The sequence below is a fragment of the Hyperolius riggenbachi genome, chromosome 3 (assembly GCF_040937935.1).
Source record: "Hyperolius riggenbachi isolate aHypRig1 chromosome 3, aHypRig1.pri, whole genome shotgun sequence".
Classification (NCBI taxonomy): Eukaryota; Metazoa; Chordata; class Amphibia; order Anura; family Hyperoliidae; genus Hyperolius; species Hyperolius riggenbachi.
In genome coordinates, this window is record NC_090648.1 from 347,502,196 (window position 1) to 347,516,308 (window position 14,113).

Here is a 14,113-nt window from a genome sequence, read left to right on the forward strand (position 1 = left end):
GAGGGTCAGAAAATCTCTCAGAGAGCGCTCACACTATGTCTACAGCCTAACTTCTCCTCCTCCTTCATCTGATGGCAATAACGCCTGAACATAAATTTGGTCCATCATTGTATGGGAAAATAATATTGAAGGGGCTGTGGTCGAAGCAGTTAATAAAAGCCCAGCCAAAAATTGGCCAACTGCTACCGCTATTTTGCAGGCGACTTCAGTTAAATTATTTACTTTTTTTTGTTATTTAGCGGGCAGCTTTTGTAAAATTGTTATTTACCATTTTTTGTTATTTAGCGGGCAGCTTTTGTAAAATTGTTATTTACCATTTTTTGTTATTTAGCGGATTCCTTCGGCACTTATTAAATACCAGGGGTCTAGTCCTGGAAAAAGAGGTGAGTGGACTCACCCCAAAAACCCCTGGCAGCGGGGTGGTCTAGCATAACATGGGCATGGTCATGGGTGGGGCCAAATATACATGACCTTAGCAGTGATGTAAAAGGTCTGCTGGGGAAGTTTGAGCTCCACCGTAGTGTATCCCCCAAAAATAGATGTAATCTGACAGCATTTCACCAAAAAGACACGTAATCTGGTAGAAGTTCCTCCAAAATACAGATAATATGGCAGTGGTTCTCCAAAATATACAATGTGGCAGCAGCAGTTCCCCCAACATACACATAATCTGGAAGTAGTTCCCCAAAATATGCGAAAACTGGCAGCAAATCACCAAAAATACACGTAACACCCAAAATACATGTAATCTGGCAGCAGTTCCCCAAAATACACGTAATCTGGCAGCAGCCGTTCCCCTAACATACATATAATCTGGCAGCTGTTCCCCAAAATACACTTAATCTGTTAACACCGGTTCCACAAAAATGCAGATAATCTGACAGCAGTTCCCCCAAAATAGGCACCCCCAGCATAGGTAGCCACGTCTATAGGTTTCCCCAGGATAAGTAGCCATGAGTATAGTTGTCCCCAGAATAGGTAGCCAGGTGTATAGATGTCCCCAGAAAAGGTGCCCAGGTGTATATATGTCCCATAGGTAGCCAGGTGTATAGATGTCCACAGAATAGGTGGCCAGGTGTATATATATATTCCATAGGTAGCCAGGTGTATAGTAGTCCCCAGTATATGTAGCCAGAGGTATAGGTGTCCAGTATATGTAGCCAGGGGTATATGTGCCCAGTATATGTAGTCAGGGGTACAGGGATGGATCAAGACCAAGCTGCTCCTGGGGCAAGGTCAGGTTTTGGCACCTAAAAGTCAGGTTTTGGCGCCTAAACTGCCATTAATTTTGCCGCCTGTTTAAGAATTCAACAAACTGCGCCTGGGGCAAGATAACCGCTTGCCCCCCCCCTAGATCCGTCCCTGCAGGGGTATAGTAGTCCCCGCTATATGTAGCCAGAGGTATAGGTGCTCAGTATATGTAGCCAGGGGTATATGTACCCAGTATATGTAGTCAGGGGTATAGTAGTCCCCAGTATATGTAGTCAGGGGTATAGTAGTCCCCAGTATATGTAGCCAGAGGTATTGGTGTCCAGTATATGTAGCCAGGGATATATGTGCCCAGTATATGTAGTCAGGCGTATAGTAGTCCCCAGTATATGTAGCCAGAGGTATATGTTACCAGTATATGTAGTCCGGGGTATATATCCCCAGAATAGGTAGCCAGGTGTCCCCCCAGCAGGAGGGGAGCAGCGCAGTAAAGGGTAGCTGATGGCACGGCGATGGGGAAGGGAGGACATCTCCCCCCCTCTTCCCTCACCTTGGGGCTCCCCCTTCCTCACTCTCCCCTCCAGAACTAAAATGTGTGGGCGGTTTGCAGTGGGACTTACCTATTCCTCGTTCCGGCACTAGAGGGAGCACTCCACTGCCACTAGTCTGGTCGGTTCTAGACCAGAGCAGCGGCAAGCAGAACTTACCCGACGCTTGGAACGAGGAAGAGGTAAGTCCCGCTCGCTGCCAGCTGCTGCAAATTTTAGTTCTGGAGGGGAGAGTGAGGAAGGGGGAGCCCCAAGGTGAGGGAAGGGGGGGAGAGGTCCCATCTTCCCCGCCGCTGTGCCCAACGCTCCCACTTCACTGCGCTCTCCCCCTCTCCACTATAGATGGTAGGGTGGACGACGTCCACCCTCTGAAAAAAGAGCCCATTCACGCCCGACTCAACCCCTGCTAAATACCCGCTGAGGGGTTATTAGTTGATGTTATTTACTTTTTTGTTATTTCATTTATTTATTACTTGTAGGGGGTGTTGTTTGTTTGGGGGGAGTGATTAGTTGTGGGGGGGGCTATTAGTTGCCAGGGGAGGGAGGGTTATTAGTTGCCGGGGGGGAGGGTTCTGTGTGAGAGTAGGGAGAGGTTGGGGTATACTGAAATATCTGCAAATATTGCCGATATTTCACTATCAATCATGTTGTAGAATATCGGTAAATCTACTGATATCCTACTACCGCAAATAAATTATTTACCTTTTTTATTTTCATTCAACTGCACCTAAATTAGCGCACAGCTTATTCAAATGTATGCGCTGGGGTGGTTGGGGATGGTGTTGGGGTTGCCCACAGCAGAGGAGGATGAGTAGAGTGTGGGAACATTGGCAGCAGAAGAGGCAGAAGAAGTCGATTGCTCAGTCATACAGTCAACTCCCTCTCCTCTTCTGCATTCTGGGAACTAATACTGTAGCATACCCCTTCTGCAGATTAGCACATATGCCATGGGATGTTCGCTTCAGCATCACCCCCAGGGCCGGATTTACAACTCTGCAGCCTGTAGGCACAGGCGTTCTGGTGCCCTTAACTCCGCCCCTCAACACAGGCCACACCCCCAAGTAAAATTATTCTGAATTGAAATCCCTGCCTTTTATTACTAACTGTCCTTAGAGCATGCAGGCTGTGAACACACTTGTCTGTTAATCATAAACACACAACTATCAAATGCAACAACCATGATCCCAAAAATGACAAATCAAACCATTATTACTCCTATCTAACAAGTGTGTTCAATTTACCTCCCTTATTAACCAGTTCACCCCCAAGGGTTTTTATCCTAACGGACCAGAGCAATTTTCAGTTGTCAGCGCTCCTCCCTTTTATTCCCTAATAACTTTATTACTACTTATCACAAGAAAATGATCTATACCTCGTTTTTTTCGCCACCAATTAGGCTTTCTGTGGATAGTACATTTTGCTAAGAATTTTTTTATTCTAAATGCATTTTAATGAGAAAAACAGAAAAAAAAAGAAAAAAAATCATTATTTCTCAGTGTTCAGCCTTTATAGTTTTAAAATTAAACATTCTCCTGTGGATAAAACAAACACGTTGTATTTGCCCAGTGGTCCCGATAATTAAACCGTTTAGATTATGTCCCTACCACAATGTATGGCGACAGTATATTATTTTGAAATATAAGTGGTTATTTTTCTGTTTGTTCTGGCCATAATTACAAGCCCCTATGTAATAAATTAAAATTAATTTTCCCCCATAAAATATAGAATAAAAAAAGCTGAGTCCCTAAGGCAACTATTTATTTTTTTTTTTAAGCTGATTTTTTTTTTTACAAGTGTTTTTTTTGGGGGGGAGGGTTGGAAGTGTAATTTTATTAATGATGTGTATATACTTGAAAATGTATGTATTTTGTAAGTGTAATATACTTTTTGGCCACAAGATGGCGCTGGTGAACACTCATAGGACGTGTTCACTTTTTTTTTTTTTTTTTTTTACACACTTTATTAAACTGTTACATTTCCTGTTTATGTGAATGGACGTAGCCGCTGTTCGCGGTCACGTCCATTCACTCCAGGCACTGCGATTGGGTAGAGGACTGTTCAGTCCTCTTCCCCAATCGCCCAGCACGGGATCCCGACGGTAATGGCGGCGGTAGCGGCGGACACACGGCGGTAGCAGCGGCGGGAATGCGCGACGTATTAAAACGTCATGTTGCTGTTAATAGCGGTAAGCATGACGTTTTAATACGTTAGGATGGCGGTAAATGGTTAAAGCAAGTGTAACTGTTATGCCTCCACATCAAAATAACTAGCTACGTCTTTACAATAAGTTTAGCCTCCATGGTACCGTGTGCCCTCCTTTATAATTGTGCCTCCATAAACACTGCCCCCATCACCATAGGGAACAGAGCACTAACCCACTGGCGTAACAATAGGGTCTGCAGCCTCTGCTCCCGCGGGGGCCTGCTTCCCCCCCCCCCCCCCCGGGACCCGCTCGGGGCCATTTTGTGGGGGCTGGAGGGGTCGCAGCATGAGGGGAAAGCCGTGGCCACAGTCGGCGGGGAGGGGGGATATCCCCCCCTCCCTCACCTCGGGGCTCTCCCCTCCAGCTTAAATGTGTGTCCGGGCAGCAGACAGATACATACCTTCCGTGCGCTCCAGCCTGCGTTCCTCTCGCTAGTCTCTGATGCGACTTCCTGATAGGGAGTCGCGTCAGAGGCTAGCGAGAGGAACGCAGGCTGGAGCGCATGGAAGGCATGTATCTGTCTGCTGCCCGCCGCTGCCCGGACACAAATTTAAGCAGAGGGGATAGCTCCGAGGTGAGGGAGGGGGGGAACGCCCCCCCTCCCCGCCGACTGTGACCACGGCTTTCCCCTCATGCTGCGACCCCTCCAGCCCCACAAAACGGCCCCGAGCGGGCCCCAGGGGGGCCGCTCAGAAATTCTGCAGGGGGGCCCGGTGGGGCCTACTTACACCCCTACACTGACCTAAACTGAGTACAGACCCATTACTACTACATTGCACAGACTCACTATGACAAATCTAAAAGTGAACCATTATTCAGCACTGTCAGCCATCACTACAGTGCACAAAAAAGCGTCCCCCCTCCCCAAATGTCCCCCAGGCAAGTTACATGAAGCCATCACCATAGTGCACAAAAGCACATGATACTTTGCACTCGTCCCTTACTGCAGATGTCCGTGTGCTACACAGAGCTCTGATCTCCTCCCTCCTTCCGATGCAAGTTATGTCCCCGTGCAGTGCTCCGAGACCGCTCCCCTCCGATGTATACAGTGGCACTCCCCCTATGTCCGGCCAGCAGCATCTGTGATCTAACCAGCGACGTCCTTCTGTATTATGAGGGTCCTCCCTTGATGACCTCATCAAGTGGAGGCCCCTTTAAAGACACAGAAGAATGCCATCGCTGAAATGCAGAGGAGCCACCAGTCGGACATAGGGTGAGTGCCGCTGTATACATCGGAGAGAGGGGAGCGGTCTCTGAGCACTGCACGGGGACATAACTTGCAGAGGGAGGGAGGGAGGTGATCGGAGCTCTGTGTAGCACGTGGACATCTGCAGTGGGGGACGAGTGCAAAGTATTATGTGCTTTTATGCTTTTCTCTATCCTCTTTTCTAACACTAAGCCAAGTGCGCCCTACATACATGAATTAAGTAGCCATGTTTACCATATAACAGAGATAATCTGATCTGAGTGACGGGGAGGCACTTGGGCAGGCATTGGGCGCAGCGCAGGGGCAGGCATGGGGCACAGCACAGGAGCAGGCATGGCGCTCATGGCATGAGCCATGCCTGCTCCCTTCTAGAGATACGCCTCTGACTATACTACACAGGTGGTGTACTATAAGCTACACACCACACCACAAACAACAACAAACAACTAACAGCAGGATCAGTCCTCAAAAGGACGCTTTGGGTCCCTAGTCGGTGAACTGCAGGGAGCAGAAAACATATGGAAGCAGCTACACAGCAGTGGATAACTCGGAAACTGCAACTCTGCAAACTATCTACAGTATCTGTCCCTCGATCAGCACCACGTCTCTCTACGCAGGCTCCAGGCAGACTGAAAGTTTTACTCACAAACAGTGGTTATGTGATTCGCATATCAGCGGACTGCCAGCCGCTTGCCTCTGCAGTGGAGGATGACGCGCTGTGGCCAGCAGCGCGGGTTCCGATGTCCTGGGCTCCGTCTCACTGGGAGGTGGGCGTTGCTGGAGTGTCAAAGAGCGTGTGACGTCAGCAGTCCGCTGATATGCGAATCACATAACCACTGTTTGTGAGTAAAACTTTTAATTGTCAATAAAATACTCTTAACGTTTAATGCACTATGGCGCGCTCCATTTTCTTTTAGTTCTACTGCAAACCACCCTGTTCCGGAGCGCTGCAGTGTCTTGAACTCTAAGGGCTCGTTTCCACTAGGGCGAATCCGCATGCGGGCACTGCATGCGGATTCGCATAGTTAATGTTAGTGGATGGGGCTGTTTCCACCTGTGCGGCGTGCGGGAGCGATTTGGCGGCGGGCCAAATCTGCACGGCGGGACCCGCAGAATTCGCCTGCGTCGGGAATCCGTGCGAATCGCCGCTAATGTATTTAATAGTAAAAACGCATGCGTTTGTTACATGCGTTTTTACCCACGATTTCGCACCCTTCTCAATGTTATTTTGCCCTGGCAGTGTCATGGTTAATTTCGCATGGCACCCGCATGCGTTTTTACAAGCGTCGGAATGCCGGCGAAATCGCGTCGCACTAGTGGAAACGGGCCCTAAAGGGTAACCATCTGTGACTGTGCGACATTGACTTGGAGCGCAGGATATCCTTGTATGTTTGTCCAGGCAGACTGAAAATGGCTGCCAGAATTGTTTCTTTTATAGGAGGGGCTGTGGCTTTTATGGTAAAAATGCTTGATTGGCTGTCCTGTCCCTCCTGACTTAAAGTGGTCTGAAAGCCAGAATTTCTACTTTGCTCTTAAAGATTCCTTACAGCTACTATCCCAGAATTTTTGTTAGCAGAACATCACCGAAATGGTTAAACAAAACACTTTGTCCTGCTATTCAGCTTCAACTCCGCATCCAAACTGGAGATAACAATGTATTTGTTACACTTACATTTAAATGTTGTTACAATGTGTTTAAACACAGTGTAACAAGTGAAAAGGAGCTCTCTGTGAAGCTTCAGACAGACACACATTTCAGAAAAGCTCATTAGAAGATGTTAATATATAATAAAAAGGAGTTTGAATAAAATGCAATGCCAGCTTTCAGGGCAAGATAAACTACACTTTGGAAACTTGTAATTTGTAAACAGACAATATTACTTATGCACAAAAGCAAATATGATAAATGTATGAGTAATAAAAAGTAGGAAAACACATTTTTATTAAATGTTATGTCAGACCACTGTAACCACTTGAGCAGGGGCGTAGCAATAGGGGGTGCAGAGGTAGCGACCGCATCGGGGCCCTTGGGCCAGAGGGGCCCCGAAGGGCTCTCACTCAACTACATGATTAGCTCTCTATTGGTCCTGTGTTCATAATAATCACTTCTATAGATGCTGTGAATAGTAGTAATCACTAACAAACTGTTCCCCATCCCGTTCTTGCACCTCTGACACTGTAGTTGCCATTGGCAGGTTTTGGTGCGCCGTATCAATTGTTATGTATAGAGTGCTTGGGGGGGCCCCAATGTAAAACTTGCATTGGGGCCCACAGCTCCTTAGCTATGCCACTGCACTTGAGGACTGCAGTGCTAAACCCCCCTAACGATCAGGCCATGTTTCACAATGCAGGGCTGTGCAGCTTGGTCAGGGTGCTGCACAGCCCTGCAACTCACCACGCAAATGAATTTTTCCTCCATTTAGTGTCCTTAATAGGACACTATGCTGGAGTCGCTGCTTCAATCTTTTTTTATTTTTTTAATTTTTATTATTGAGTAAAGGGAGGTTCTTTCCCAGTGTCCCTCGTACAGCGCTGCAGGAGATAGCAGCGCTGTACAATTGTAAACAAAGGGGAATTCTTTCCCCTGTCGGCTCGTAAAAGCGATTGCGGCTAGCAGGCTAATCTACGTGAACCGGCAGGGAACGATCGCGCATGCGCGCATGCACTTGAAACCAATTGGCGTTAGGCAGTCCTGGGGCTGCCGCCGTGATCACACCCATTGGCGTAATGCGGTCGTTATGTAGTTAAGGGAATTTGTAAGGAAAAAAAGCGCCCCTATGCTGGGGTACTTACCTTGGGAAGGGGAAGCCTTTAGATCTTAATGAGGCTTCCCCCGCCCTCTTCAGACTCAAGGATCCAGCGCTGTCGGCCCCCAAACATCCACCAACAAGCTTTCAGGTGGCACAGGTGCAGTAGGGGTTTCAGCATGCAGCAATATTTCTCAAGCCTCACTCCTGCACAGCCGCAGTACAAGCTTTGTACAAGTTTGTACTGCGGTTGCACAGGAACAAGGCTTGGGAAATATTGCTGCACGCTGTTCGGGGGCTGCCCCACCTAATGCTTAACCCTTACCCCCTTTAACAAGTGCCTAAAACTAACCTCGTAGCCCCTGCACCCAAACAACCGATAGTTGTAGCTGATCGTCTACAACCATTAATTACTAATAAGTAAAAGCTGATCGGCTACTAGCCACATCAGACCCCCAAATCATTGATTGGGCGCCCGATTACCGATAGTTAACATAGGCATCTATTAGACACCTGCTGATGGCGGCATCCGATTGACCTGATAAGCCCTCTAGGGACCCAGAAAGTCCACTGCAGCAGCTGACAAGTGGTGGATGCACCTCTGTCAACTTTCTCAGAGGAAAGGGGACAGCAGCGCATAGTGAGGCACCCCCGTATGACGCTGTCTGCCTCTAATCCCTTTAATAAACTTTTACTCCCTTCTTAGTATGCTGTTTTGTTTATATATTGGGATCATTCTTAAGTTCTTTTCCTCATTTTTAGCTAAGAGGGGTTTTGCCTGAAGTGTAAGGTCACCTGGGATTGGTGCTGACAGTAATTTATTCTGGTGCTCAGACAGAGCCTACAGCAGTCTGTGGTACAAGCCCGTAAAGAAACCCTGCCTACCATCTCTTTTTATGAGGGTAGAGTTAGCTGCTCTGTGGGTGCACAGTCAAAGTTTTATATTGTCAGCCACAAAATCAAATTCCATTTACCCACTGCTCTGTGTTTATTAACTAGTCTACATCTAGAGCCTGCATCACAACCATTTCAATAAATCATAAATGTTTCTGCTGTAATGAATCTTATCTCAGTCAGCCTAGCTCCTTTCTGGTACATTGCCGGCAAAGCAGGTGGTTTCTGTGCTCGGCACCACCATAGCACTAATGTTATAGTGCGCAGGGTGCGTAAGTGTAACTTGGGGCTCCGGCGATCGCTGGCCCCTGAATTACATCACTCCTCGAGTTGCTACAACTCGGAGGGGGGGAGGGGGAGGGGTTGTATTTAACGCCACCAAAGATTTGAGTGGCAGCAGGGTGAGCATCATTCGGCTCACCCTGCTCCCAACTCAAAGGCGCCACAGCAACACGTATGCCACTGCCAAGGAGAGGGAAGCTTGTTATCTCCCCTCGCAAATTCCTGCTCCTCACTGATTGGCTGAGGGCAGTTCAGTGTGACATAAGGTTGAGATGGAAAATATACCTCACCCCTCTGCAGAATCTGCCGAAATACGATCTATGCTATACTCACATGTCTTTACAAAGCAAGCTAGATAGTGCAGTTTCTAGGAGAAAAAAAAAGAGTAAGGGAAATGACACCAGGATTGGCTTTAGTCAGAGGCAGTAAAATAGAAAATGCCTGGAACAGTTTTCTTTTTATTTACTATATAACATTCACTGAAATCAAAACATGGACAGTAAAGTGCATGTGTTATGTAAGCAGAACAAGTATTTATCTACTTATAAATGTGTGGGTTTTTTTTTGTTGTTGCTCTGGGATAACATGGCTGTCCCTGCTGCTTTGAGAACCCCAATAAAGGGTCACGGCCATTTTAATTATAGCAAGGAGTGGGAGTGGTGTTTTAGTATAGCATTAACTGCATTTCTCTTTCAGATGGTAAGTACAAGTATGTGTGAGGTGGGCACTGGCGCACTACAACAAAATGTACGGTGAGCTAGAACATTTTAGAAATGTTTTTACACGGATTGCAAGGTTATCATTTTGCAGCGCTAGCTCATATGTAAATCTTTCTTTCAGCTTTATAGTTGTAAATCTGTTCTGCAAAACATAAAGTGTTTAGATTCCAGTGTGGCAGATATTGTATGGCATCATATTAAGGAAATTGAAGCGCCATTGGTAAAGTACTCACCTTACACGTTCCCTAAGCTACACAAAGCAAACAATAAAAGTGTTTTTCCATGTACTCGAGCAAACAGTTTATAGGAGCACTCAAGGCTCAGAGCTGTGTGTGTTTGGAGAGTTGTACTGTGCGTTCTGCTTGGCAGAGAGTGTGCCACTGCAATTAGTGAGAGGGGACAATTGTGCTGTTTTTTATTTATTCTCTGTCCTGTAATACATTAAAGTGTACAGCTAATTTATGCAGAGCTGCAACACCGAAGACAAGACGTCTGAGAGACGATATGAGAGCTGTGAGAGGGGATGCTGAGCAGAACAGCCATAATGTCAGAAAATAGGACAGCACTGCTTGGTTACAAAGGAGTCATGGACGAAGAATTAGAGGGCACAGCGGCCGTGAGAGACACAGGTAGTTTAAAGAGAATGGAAGCGGTAGAAACCACCACCTCCTGCCATCTTGAAGCTCTTTACTATGAACTCCACTTTCATTTTAAATTCTTTTTTACCACTTTTAATTTGCATTAAACATACTGCTTTGGTTCTTAATAAAATGCTTTAGATGCAAGGTATTGTCAAGGTTTGGAACAGTTAAAGATTTCTTATGATTCATTTGCTAAAATAAATAAATAAATAAGTACAGTATCTTTGGAGCAATACAGAACTTACCAGGACTTAAAAAAAAAAAAGAAGAAAAAACCTTAAATACAAAATCAAAAGTTAAACAAAAAAATATTACTGTGAGTGTCTGTGTTGTAGATGTAGTAGGAAGGTATAAAAGGTGGGTGAAATTTAGGAGGTTGTAATCTTATTCGCATTCAATTTTGATTGTCCAATTTCACCACCTCCATGTAGTATGGGAGAATGTGTTCCTACGCAGTATTCTACAGAATCTGTTCCTACGTATGCGCGATCATTGCCTGCCGAGATGCAGAGCTCCGTGTTCAGCCTGACAGCCGCGATCACGGCTGACAGGCTGTGTAGCAGAAGGAAAGAGCTGTTATTTGTATTTACGGTGCTACGATTTCCTGAGCTGTCCCCTGGAGTGGCTCACAAAGTGATCGCTTTTATAGGCTGATGCCTAGGAGAGCCGATTGCACCGATTGGCTCGGGGGGGGGGGGGGGGGAGGGAGGGTGGGAAGGGAAAGTAAAAGTAAAAAAATTTTTAATAAAAAAAACAGTAAAATTAATTAAAAAAAACCCTTAACATTGCAGCAGCAATCTAATGCCACCAACAGAAAGCTCCGTTGGTGGCAAGAAAAGGAAGTAAAATTCATTTGTGTGCTAAGTCGCATGGCCCTGCAACGAGCTGTGAGGCCTGGAACCCACTACAGAATGCTATCGCTAATCGCAATCGCTAGCGTTTTGTATGAGCAGTTTGTAAGCGATTTCATGAGCGTTTTAGGGAGCGATTTTAGAAAGTGTAATCAATTTGTCAGCAGTTGTGTATCGATTAGCGTTTTAAAGTCTGATTGGTCCTTTCAATTATTTTTAATTTTTTACAATGTACATTAACTTTAAAACGCTAGCAAAATCGCTCCGTGCAGGTTTTGATGAGCGATTACGCCAGTGATTATATACTTTACATTGAAGCGCAAACGCTAACAAAATGCTGCATGTCCTGCGTTTGCGATTTTGCTAATCGCAGTCGCTTCTGTAGAATTTTCACCATCCATTTACATTGGCAGAGCGTTTAGGGAAATCACTAGTGATTTCTCACGCTCACAAAACGCTCAAGAAAGTGCTCTAGTGGGTTCCAGCCCTTAAAGCTGCAGAGAGCTAAATTGTTAAAAATAGCCTGGTCACTAGGGGGGTTGTAAGCCTGTGGTCTTCAACTGGTTAATTCCAATAGTAAAATATCGGTAATCTTTACAGATATTTTACAATGTTTTAAAGGGAACCTGAGGTGAAAGCGATATGGAGGCTATCATATTTATTTCCTTTTTCACAATACCAGTTGCCTGGCAGTCCTCCTGATCCTGTGTCTTTAATATTTTTAGCCATAGACCCTGAACAAGTATATGCAGATCAGGTACTGACTCAACTGACTGTGCTTGTTCCAGGGTTTTGACTCATACACTACGTATGCCAGAAGATCCATCGGACTGCCAGGTAACTGATATTGTTTACAACAAAATAAATATGGCAGCCTCCATGTCACCTCGGGTTCCCTATAACCTAGCTTTACTCTCACACAGAACCCTCCCTCTACCGATACCTAACCATAAGACCTCCCTCTACCAATGCCTAACCATATGACCTCCCTCTACCAGTGTCTGAGCCTAAGACCTTCTTCTACTGATGCCTTACCCTAAGACCTCCCTCTACCGATGCCTTACCCTTAAACCCCCCCGGGTGGTGCATCCCTCCCCCAATGCCCAACACTAAACTCCCCCCTCCTCAGGGCCGGCCTTAAGGTGCATACACACATCAGACTATAGTCTTTGGAAAATGAAAGATCACAGACCAATCTTACCACCCTTCATGTAGTATGAGAGCCATACCGACACAGTCTTTTCTATGGAGCTGAACTCCACATCAGAAAAAAATCTTTGCAAGATGCTGCACACACAGATGCTGTACAGACACAAAAGATCAGTATCTGCAAAAGATCTGTTCCTGCCAAAAATCCATTCCTGCAAATTGCAATGATAGTCTATGAGATCTGCAGATCATCATACACACATGATTTAACTGACATTCATCTGCAGATCAGATCCACCAGGATGGATTTTCAGATCTGCGGATGATTTCTTGATCTTTTGCAGATACTGATCTTTTGTGTCTGTACAGCATCTGTGTGTGCAGCATCTTGCAAAGATTTTTTTCTGATGTGGAGTTCAGCTTCATAGAAAAGACTGTGTAGAGTATGGCTCTCATACTACATGAAGGGTGGTAAGATTGGTCTGTGATCTTTCATTTTCCAAAGACTATAGTCTGATGTGTGTATGAGCCTCTAGGTTTCACAGCGCCCTGAGCGAAACCTGATCTTTGTGCCCCCCCCCTTCATCCTCTTCCCACGTGCGCGCGCACACACACGCACACACACACAGGCCCATATGCAATTCACCTTATCTCCTGAGATATCTCCTAGGACAGCGGTTCCCAACCTTTTTGACATTGTGACACAAATGCTCAGATCTCTGTGACACGTCACATATGTATAATAGAAAAAATACTATTAATAACCACGTCTGGATTTAGAATGACAGCACAGCACCGACAATTTGCACCACGCGTCATAGTCGCAGTGTGCCTCCCTAAAGAAATTCCCTCACACTCGGTATAGATAGGTAGCCAGGTATAGGTGCCCTCAGTATAGGATCTTAAGTGTAGGTGCCCTCAATATAGGTTGCCAAGCATAGGTGCCCCCAGTGTAGGAAGTCAGATGAAGGTCTCCCCCCCCCATAGGTAGCCAGGTGTAGGTGCCTCCAGTATAGGTAACCAGGTGTTGGCGCCCTCAGTAAAGGGAGCCAGCTATAGGTGTCCCCAGTATAGTAAATCAGGTGTAGGTGCCCTCAGTATAAGCAACCAGCTATAGGCGCCCCTTTAGAAGCCGGCGCCCTGAGCGGCCGCTCCGCTCGCTCAGGTCAAAGGCCGGCTATGCCCCTCCTCATTTCAACCTACCACCATTTGGATGCCCGGAGACACCACTGCAAAGCCGTGATTTGAGGCAAAGAATGTAAATTTGGGTGCCCCCTATGTAATGCTGCAAATTACATATTGGCATGCCTCGATGTCCACGGCAAAGAATGTAAATTTGGGCAACCCAAAGCAAACCGTGATTTGTAACAAAACAGGTCAATTTGGGTGCCTCTGAGTATACAAATTTCCGTGCATTGCCACAAATCACAGCTTTTAAAATGGGCGCCTATAGTGGTGCCCTTTTTTTCTGTAAGGGTTCCTGCTCCCTTTTTTTACTGTTTCAAATTAGGGTACTCTCTAGTTATTTGTAATTAGTACATAATATTCTATTTCAATGGGTTGTTCGCTTGCTTAACAAAGAGCTTGCTATAAGCCAAAATGGACTATTCCTGTGAACATTTTAATGGGGGTTTGCCCTTGAAGCAATAAGTATGGATATGTG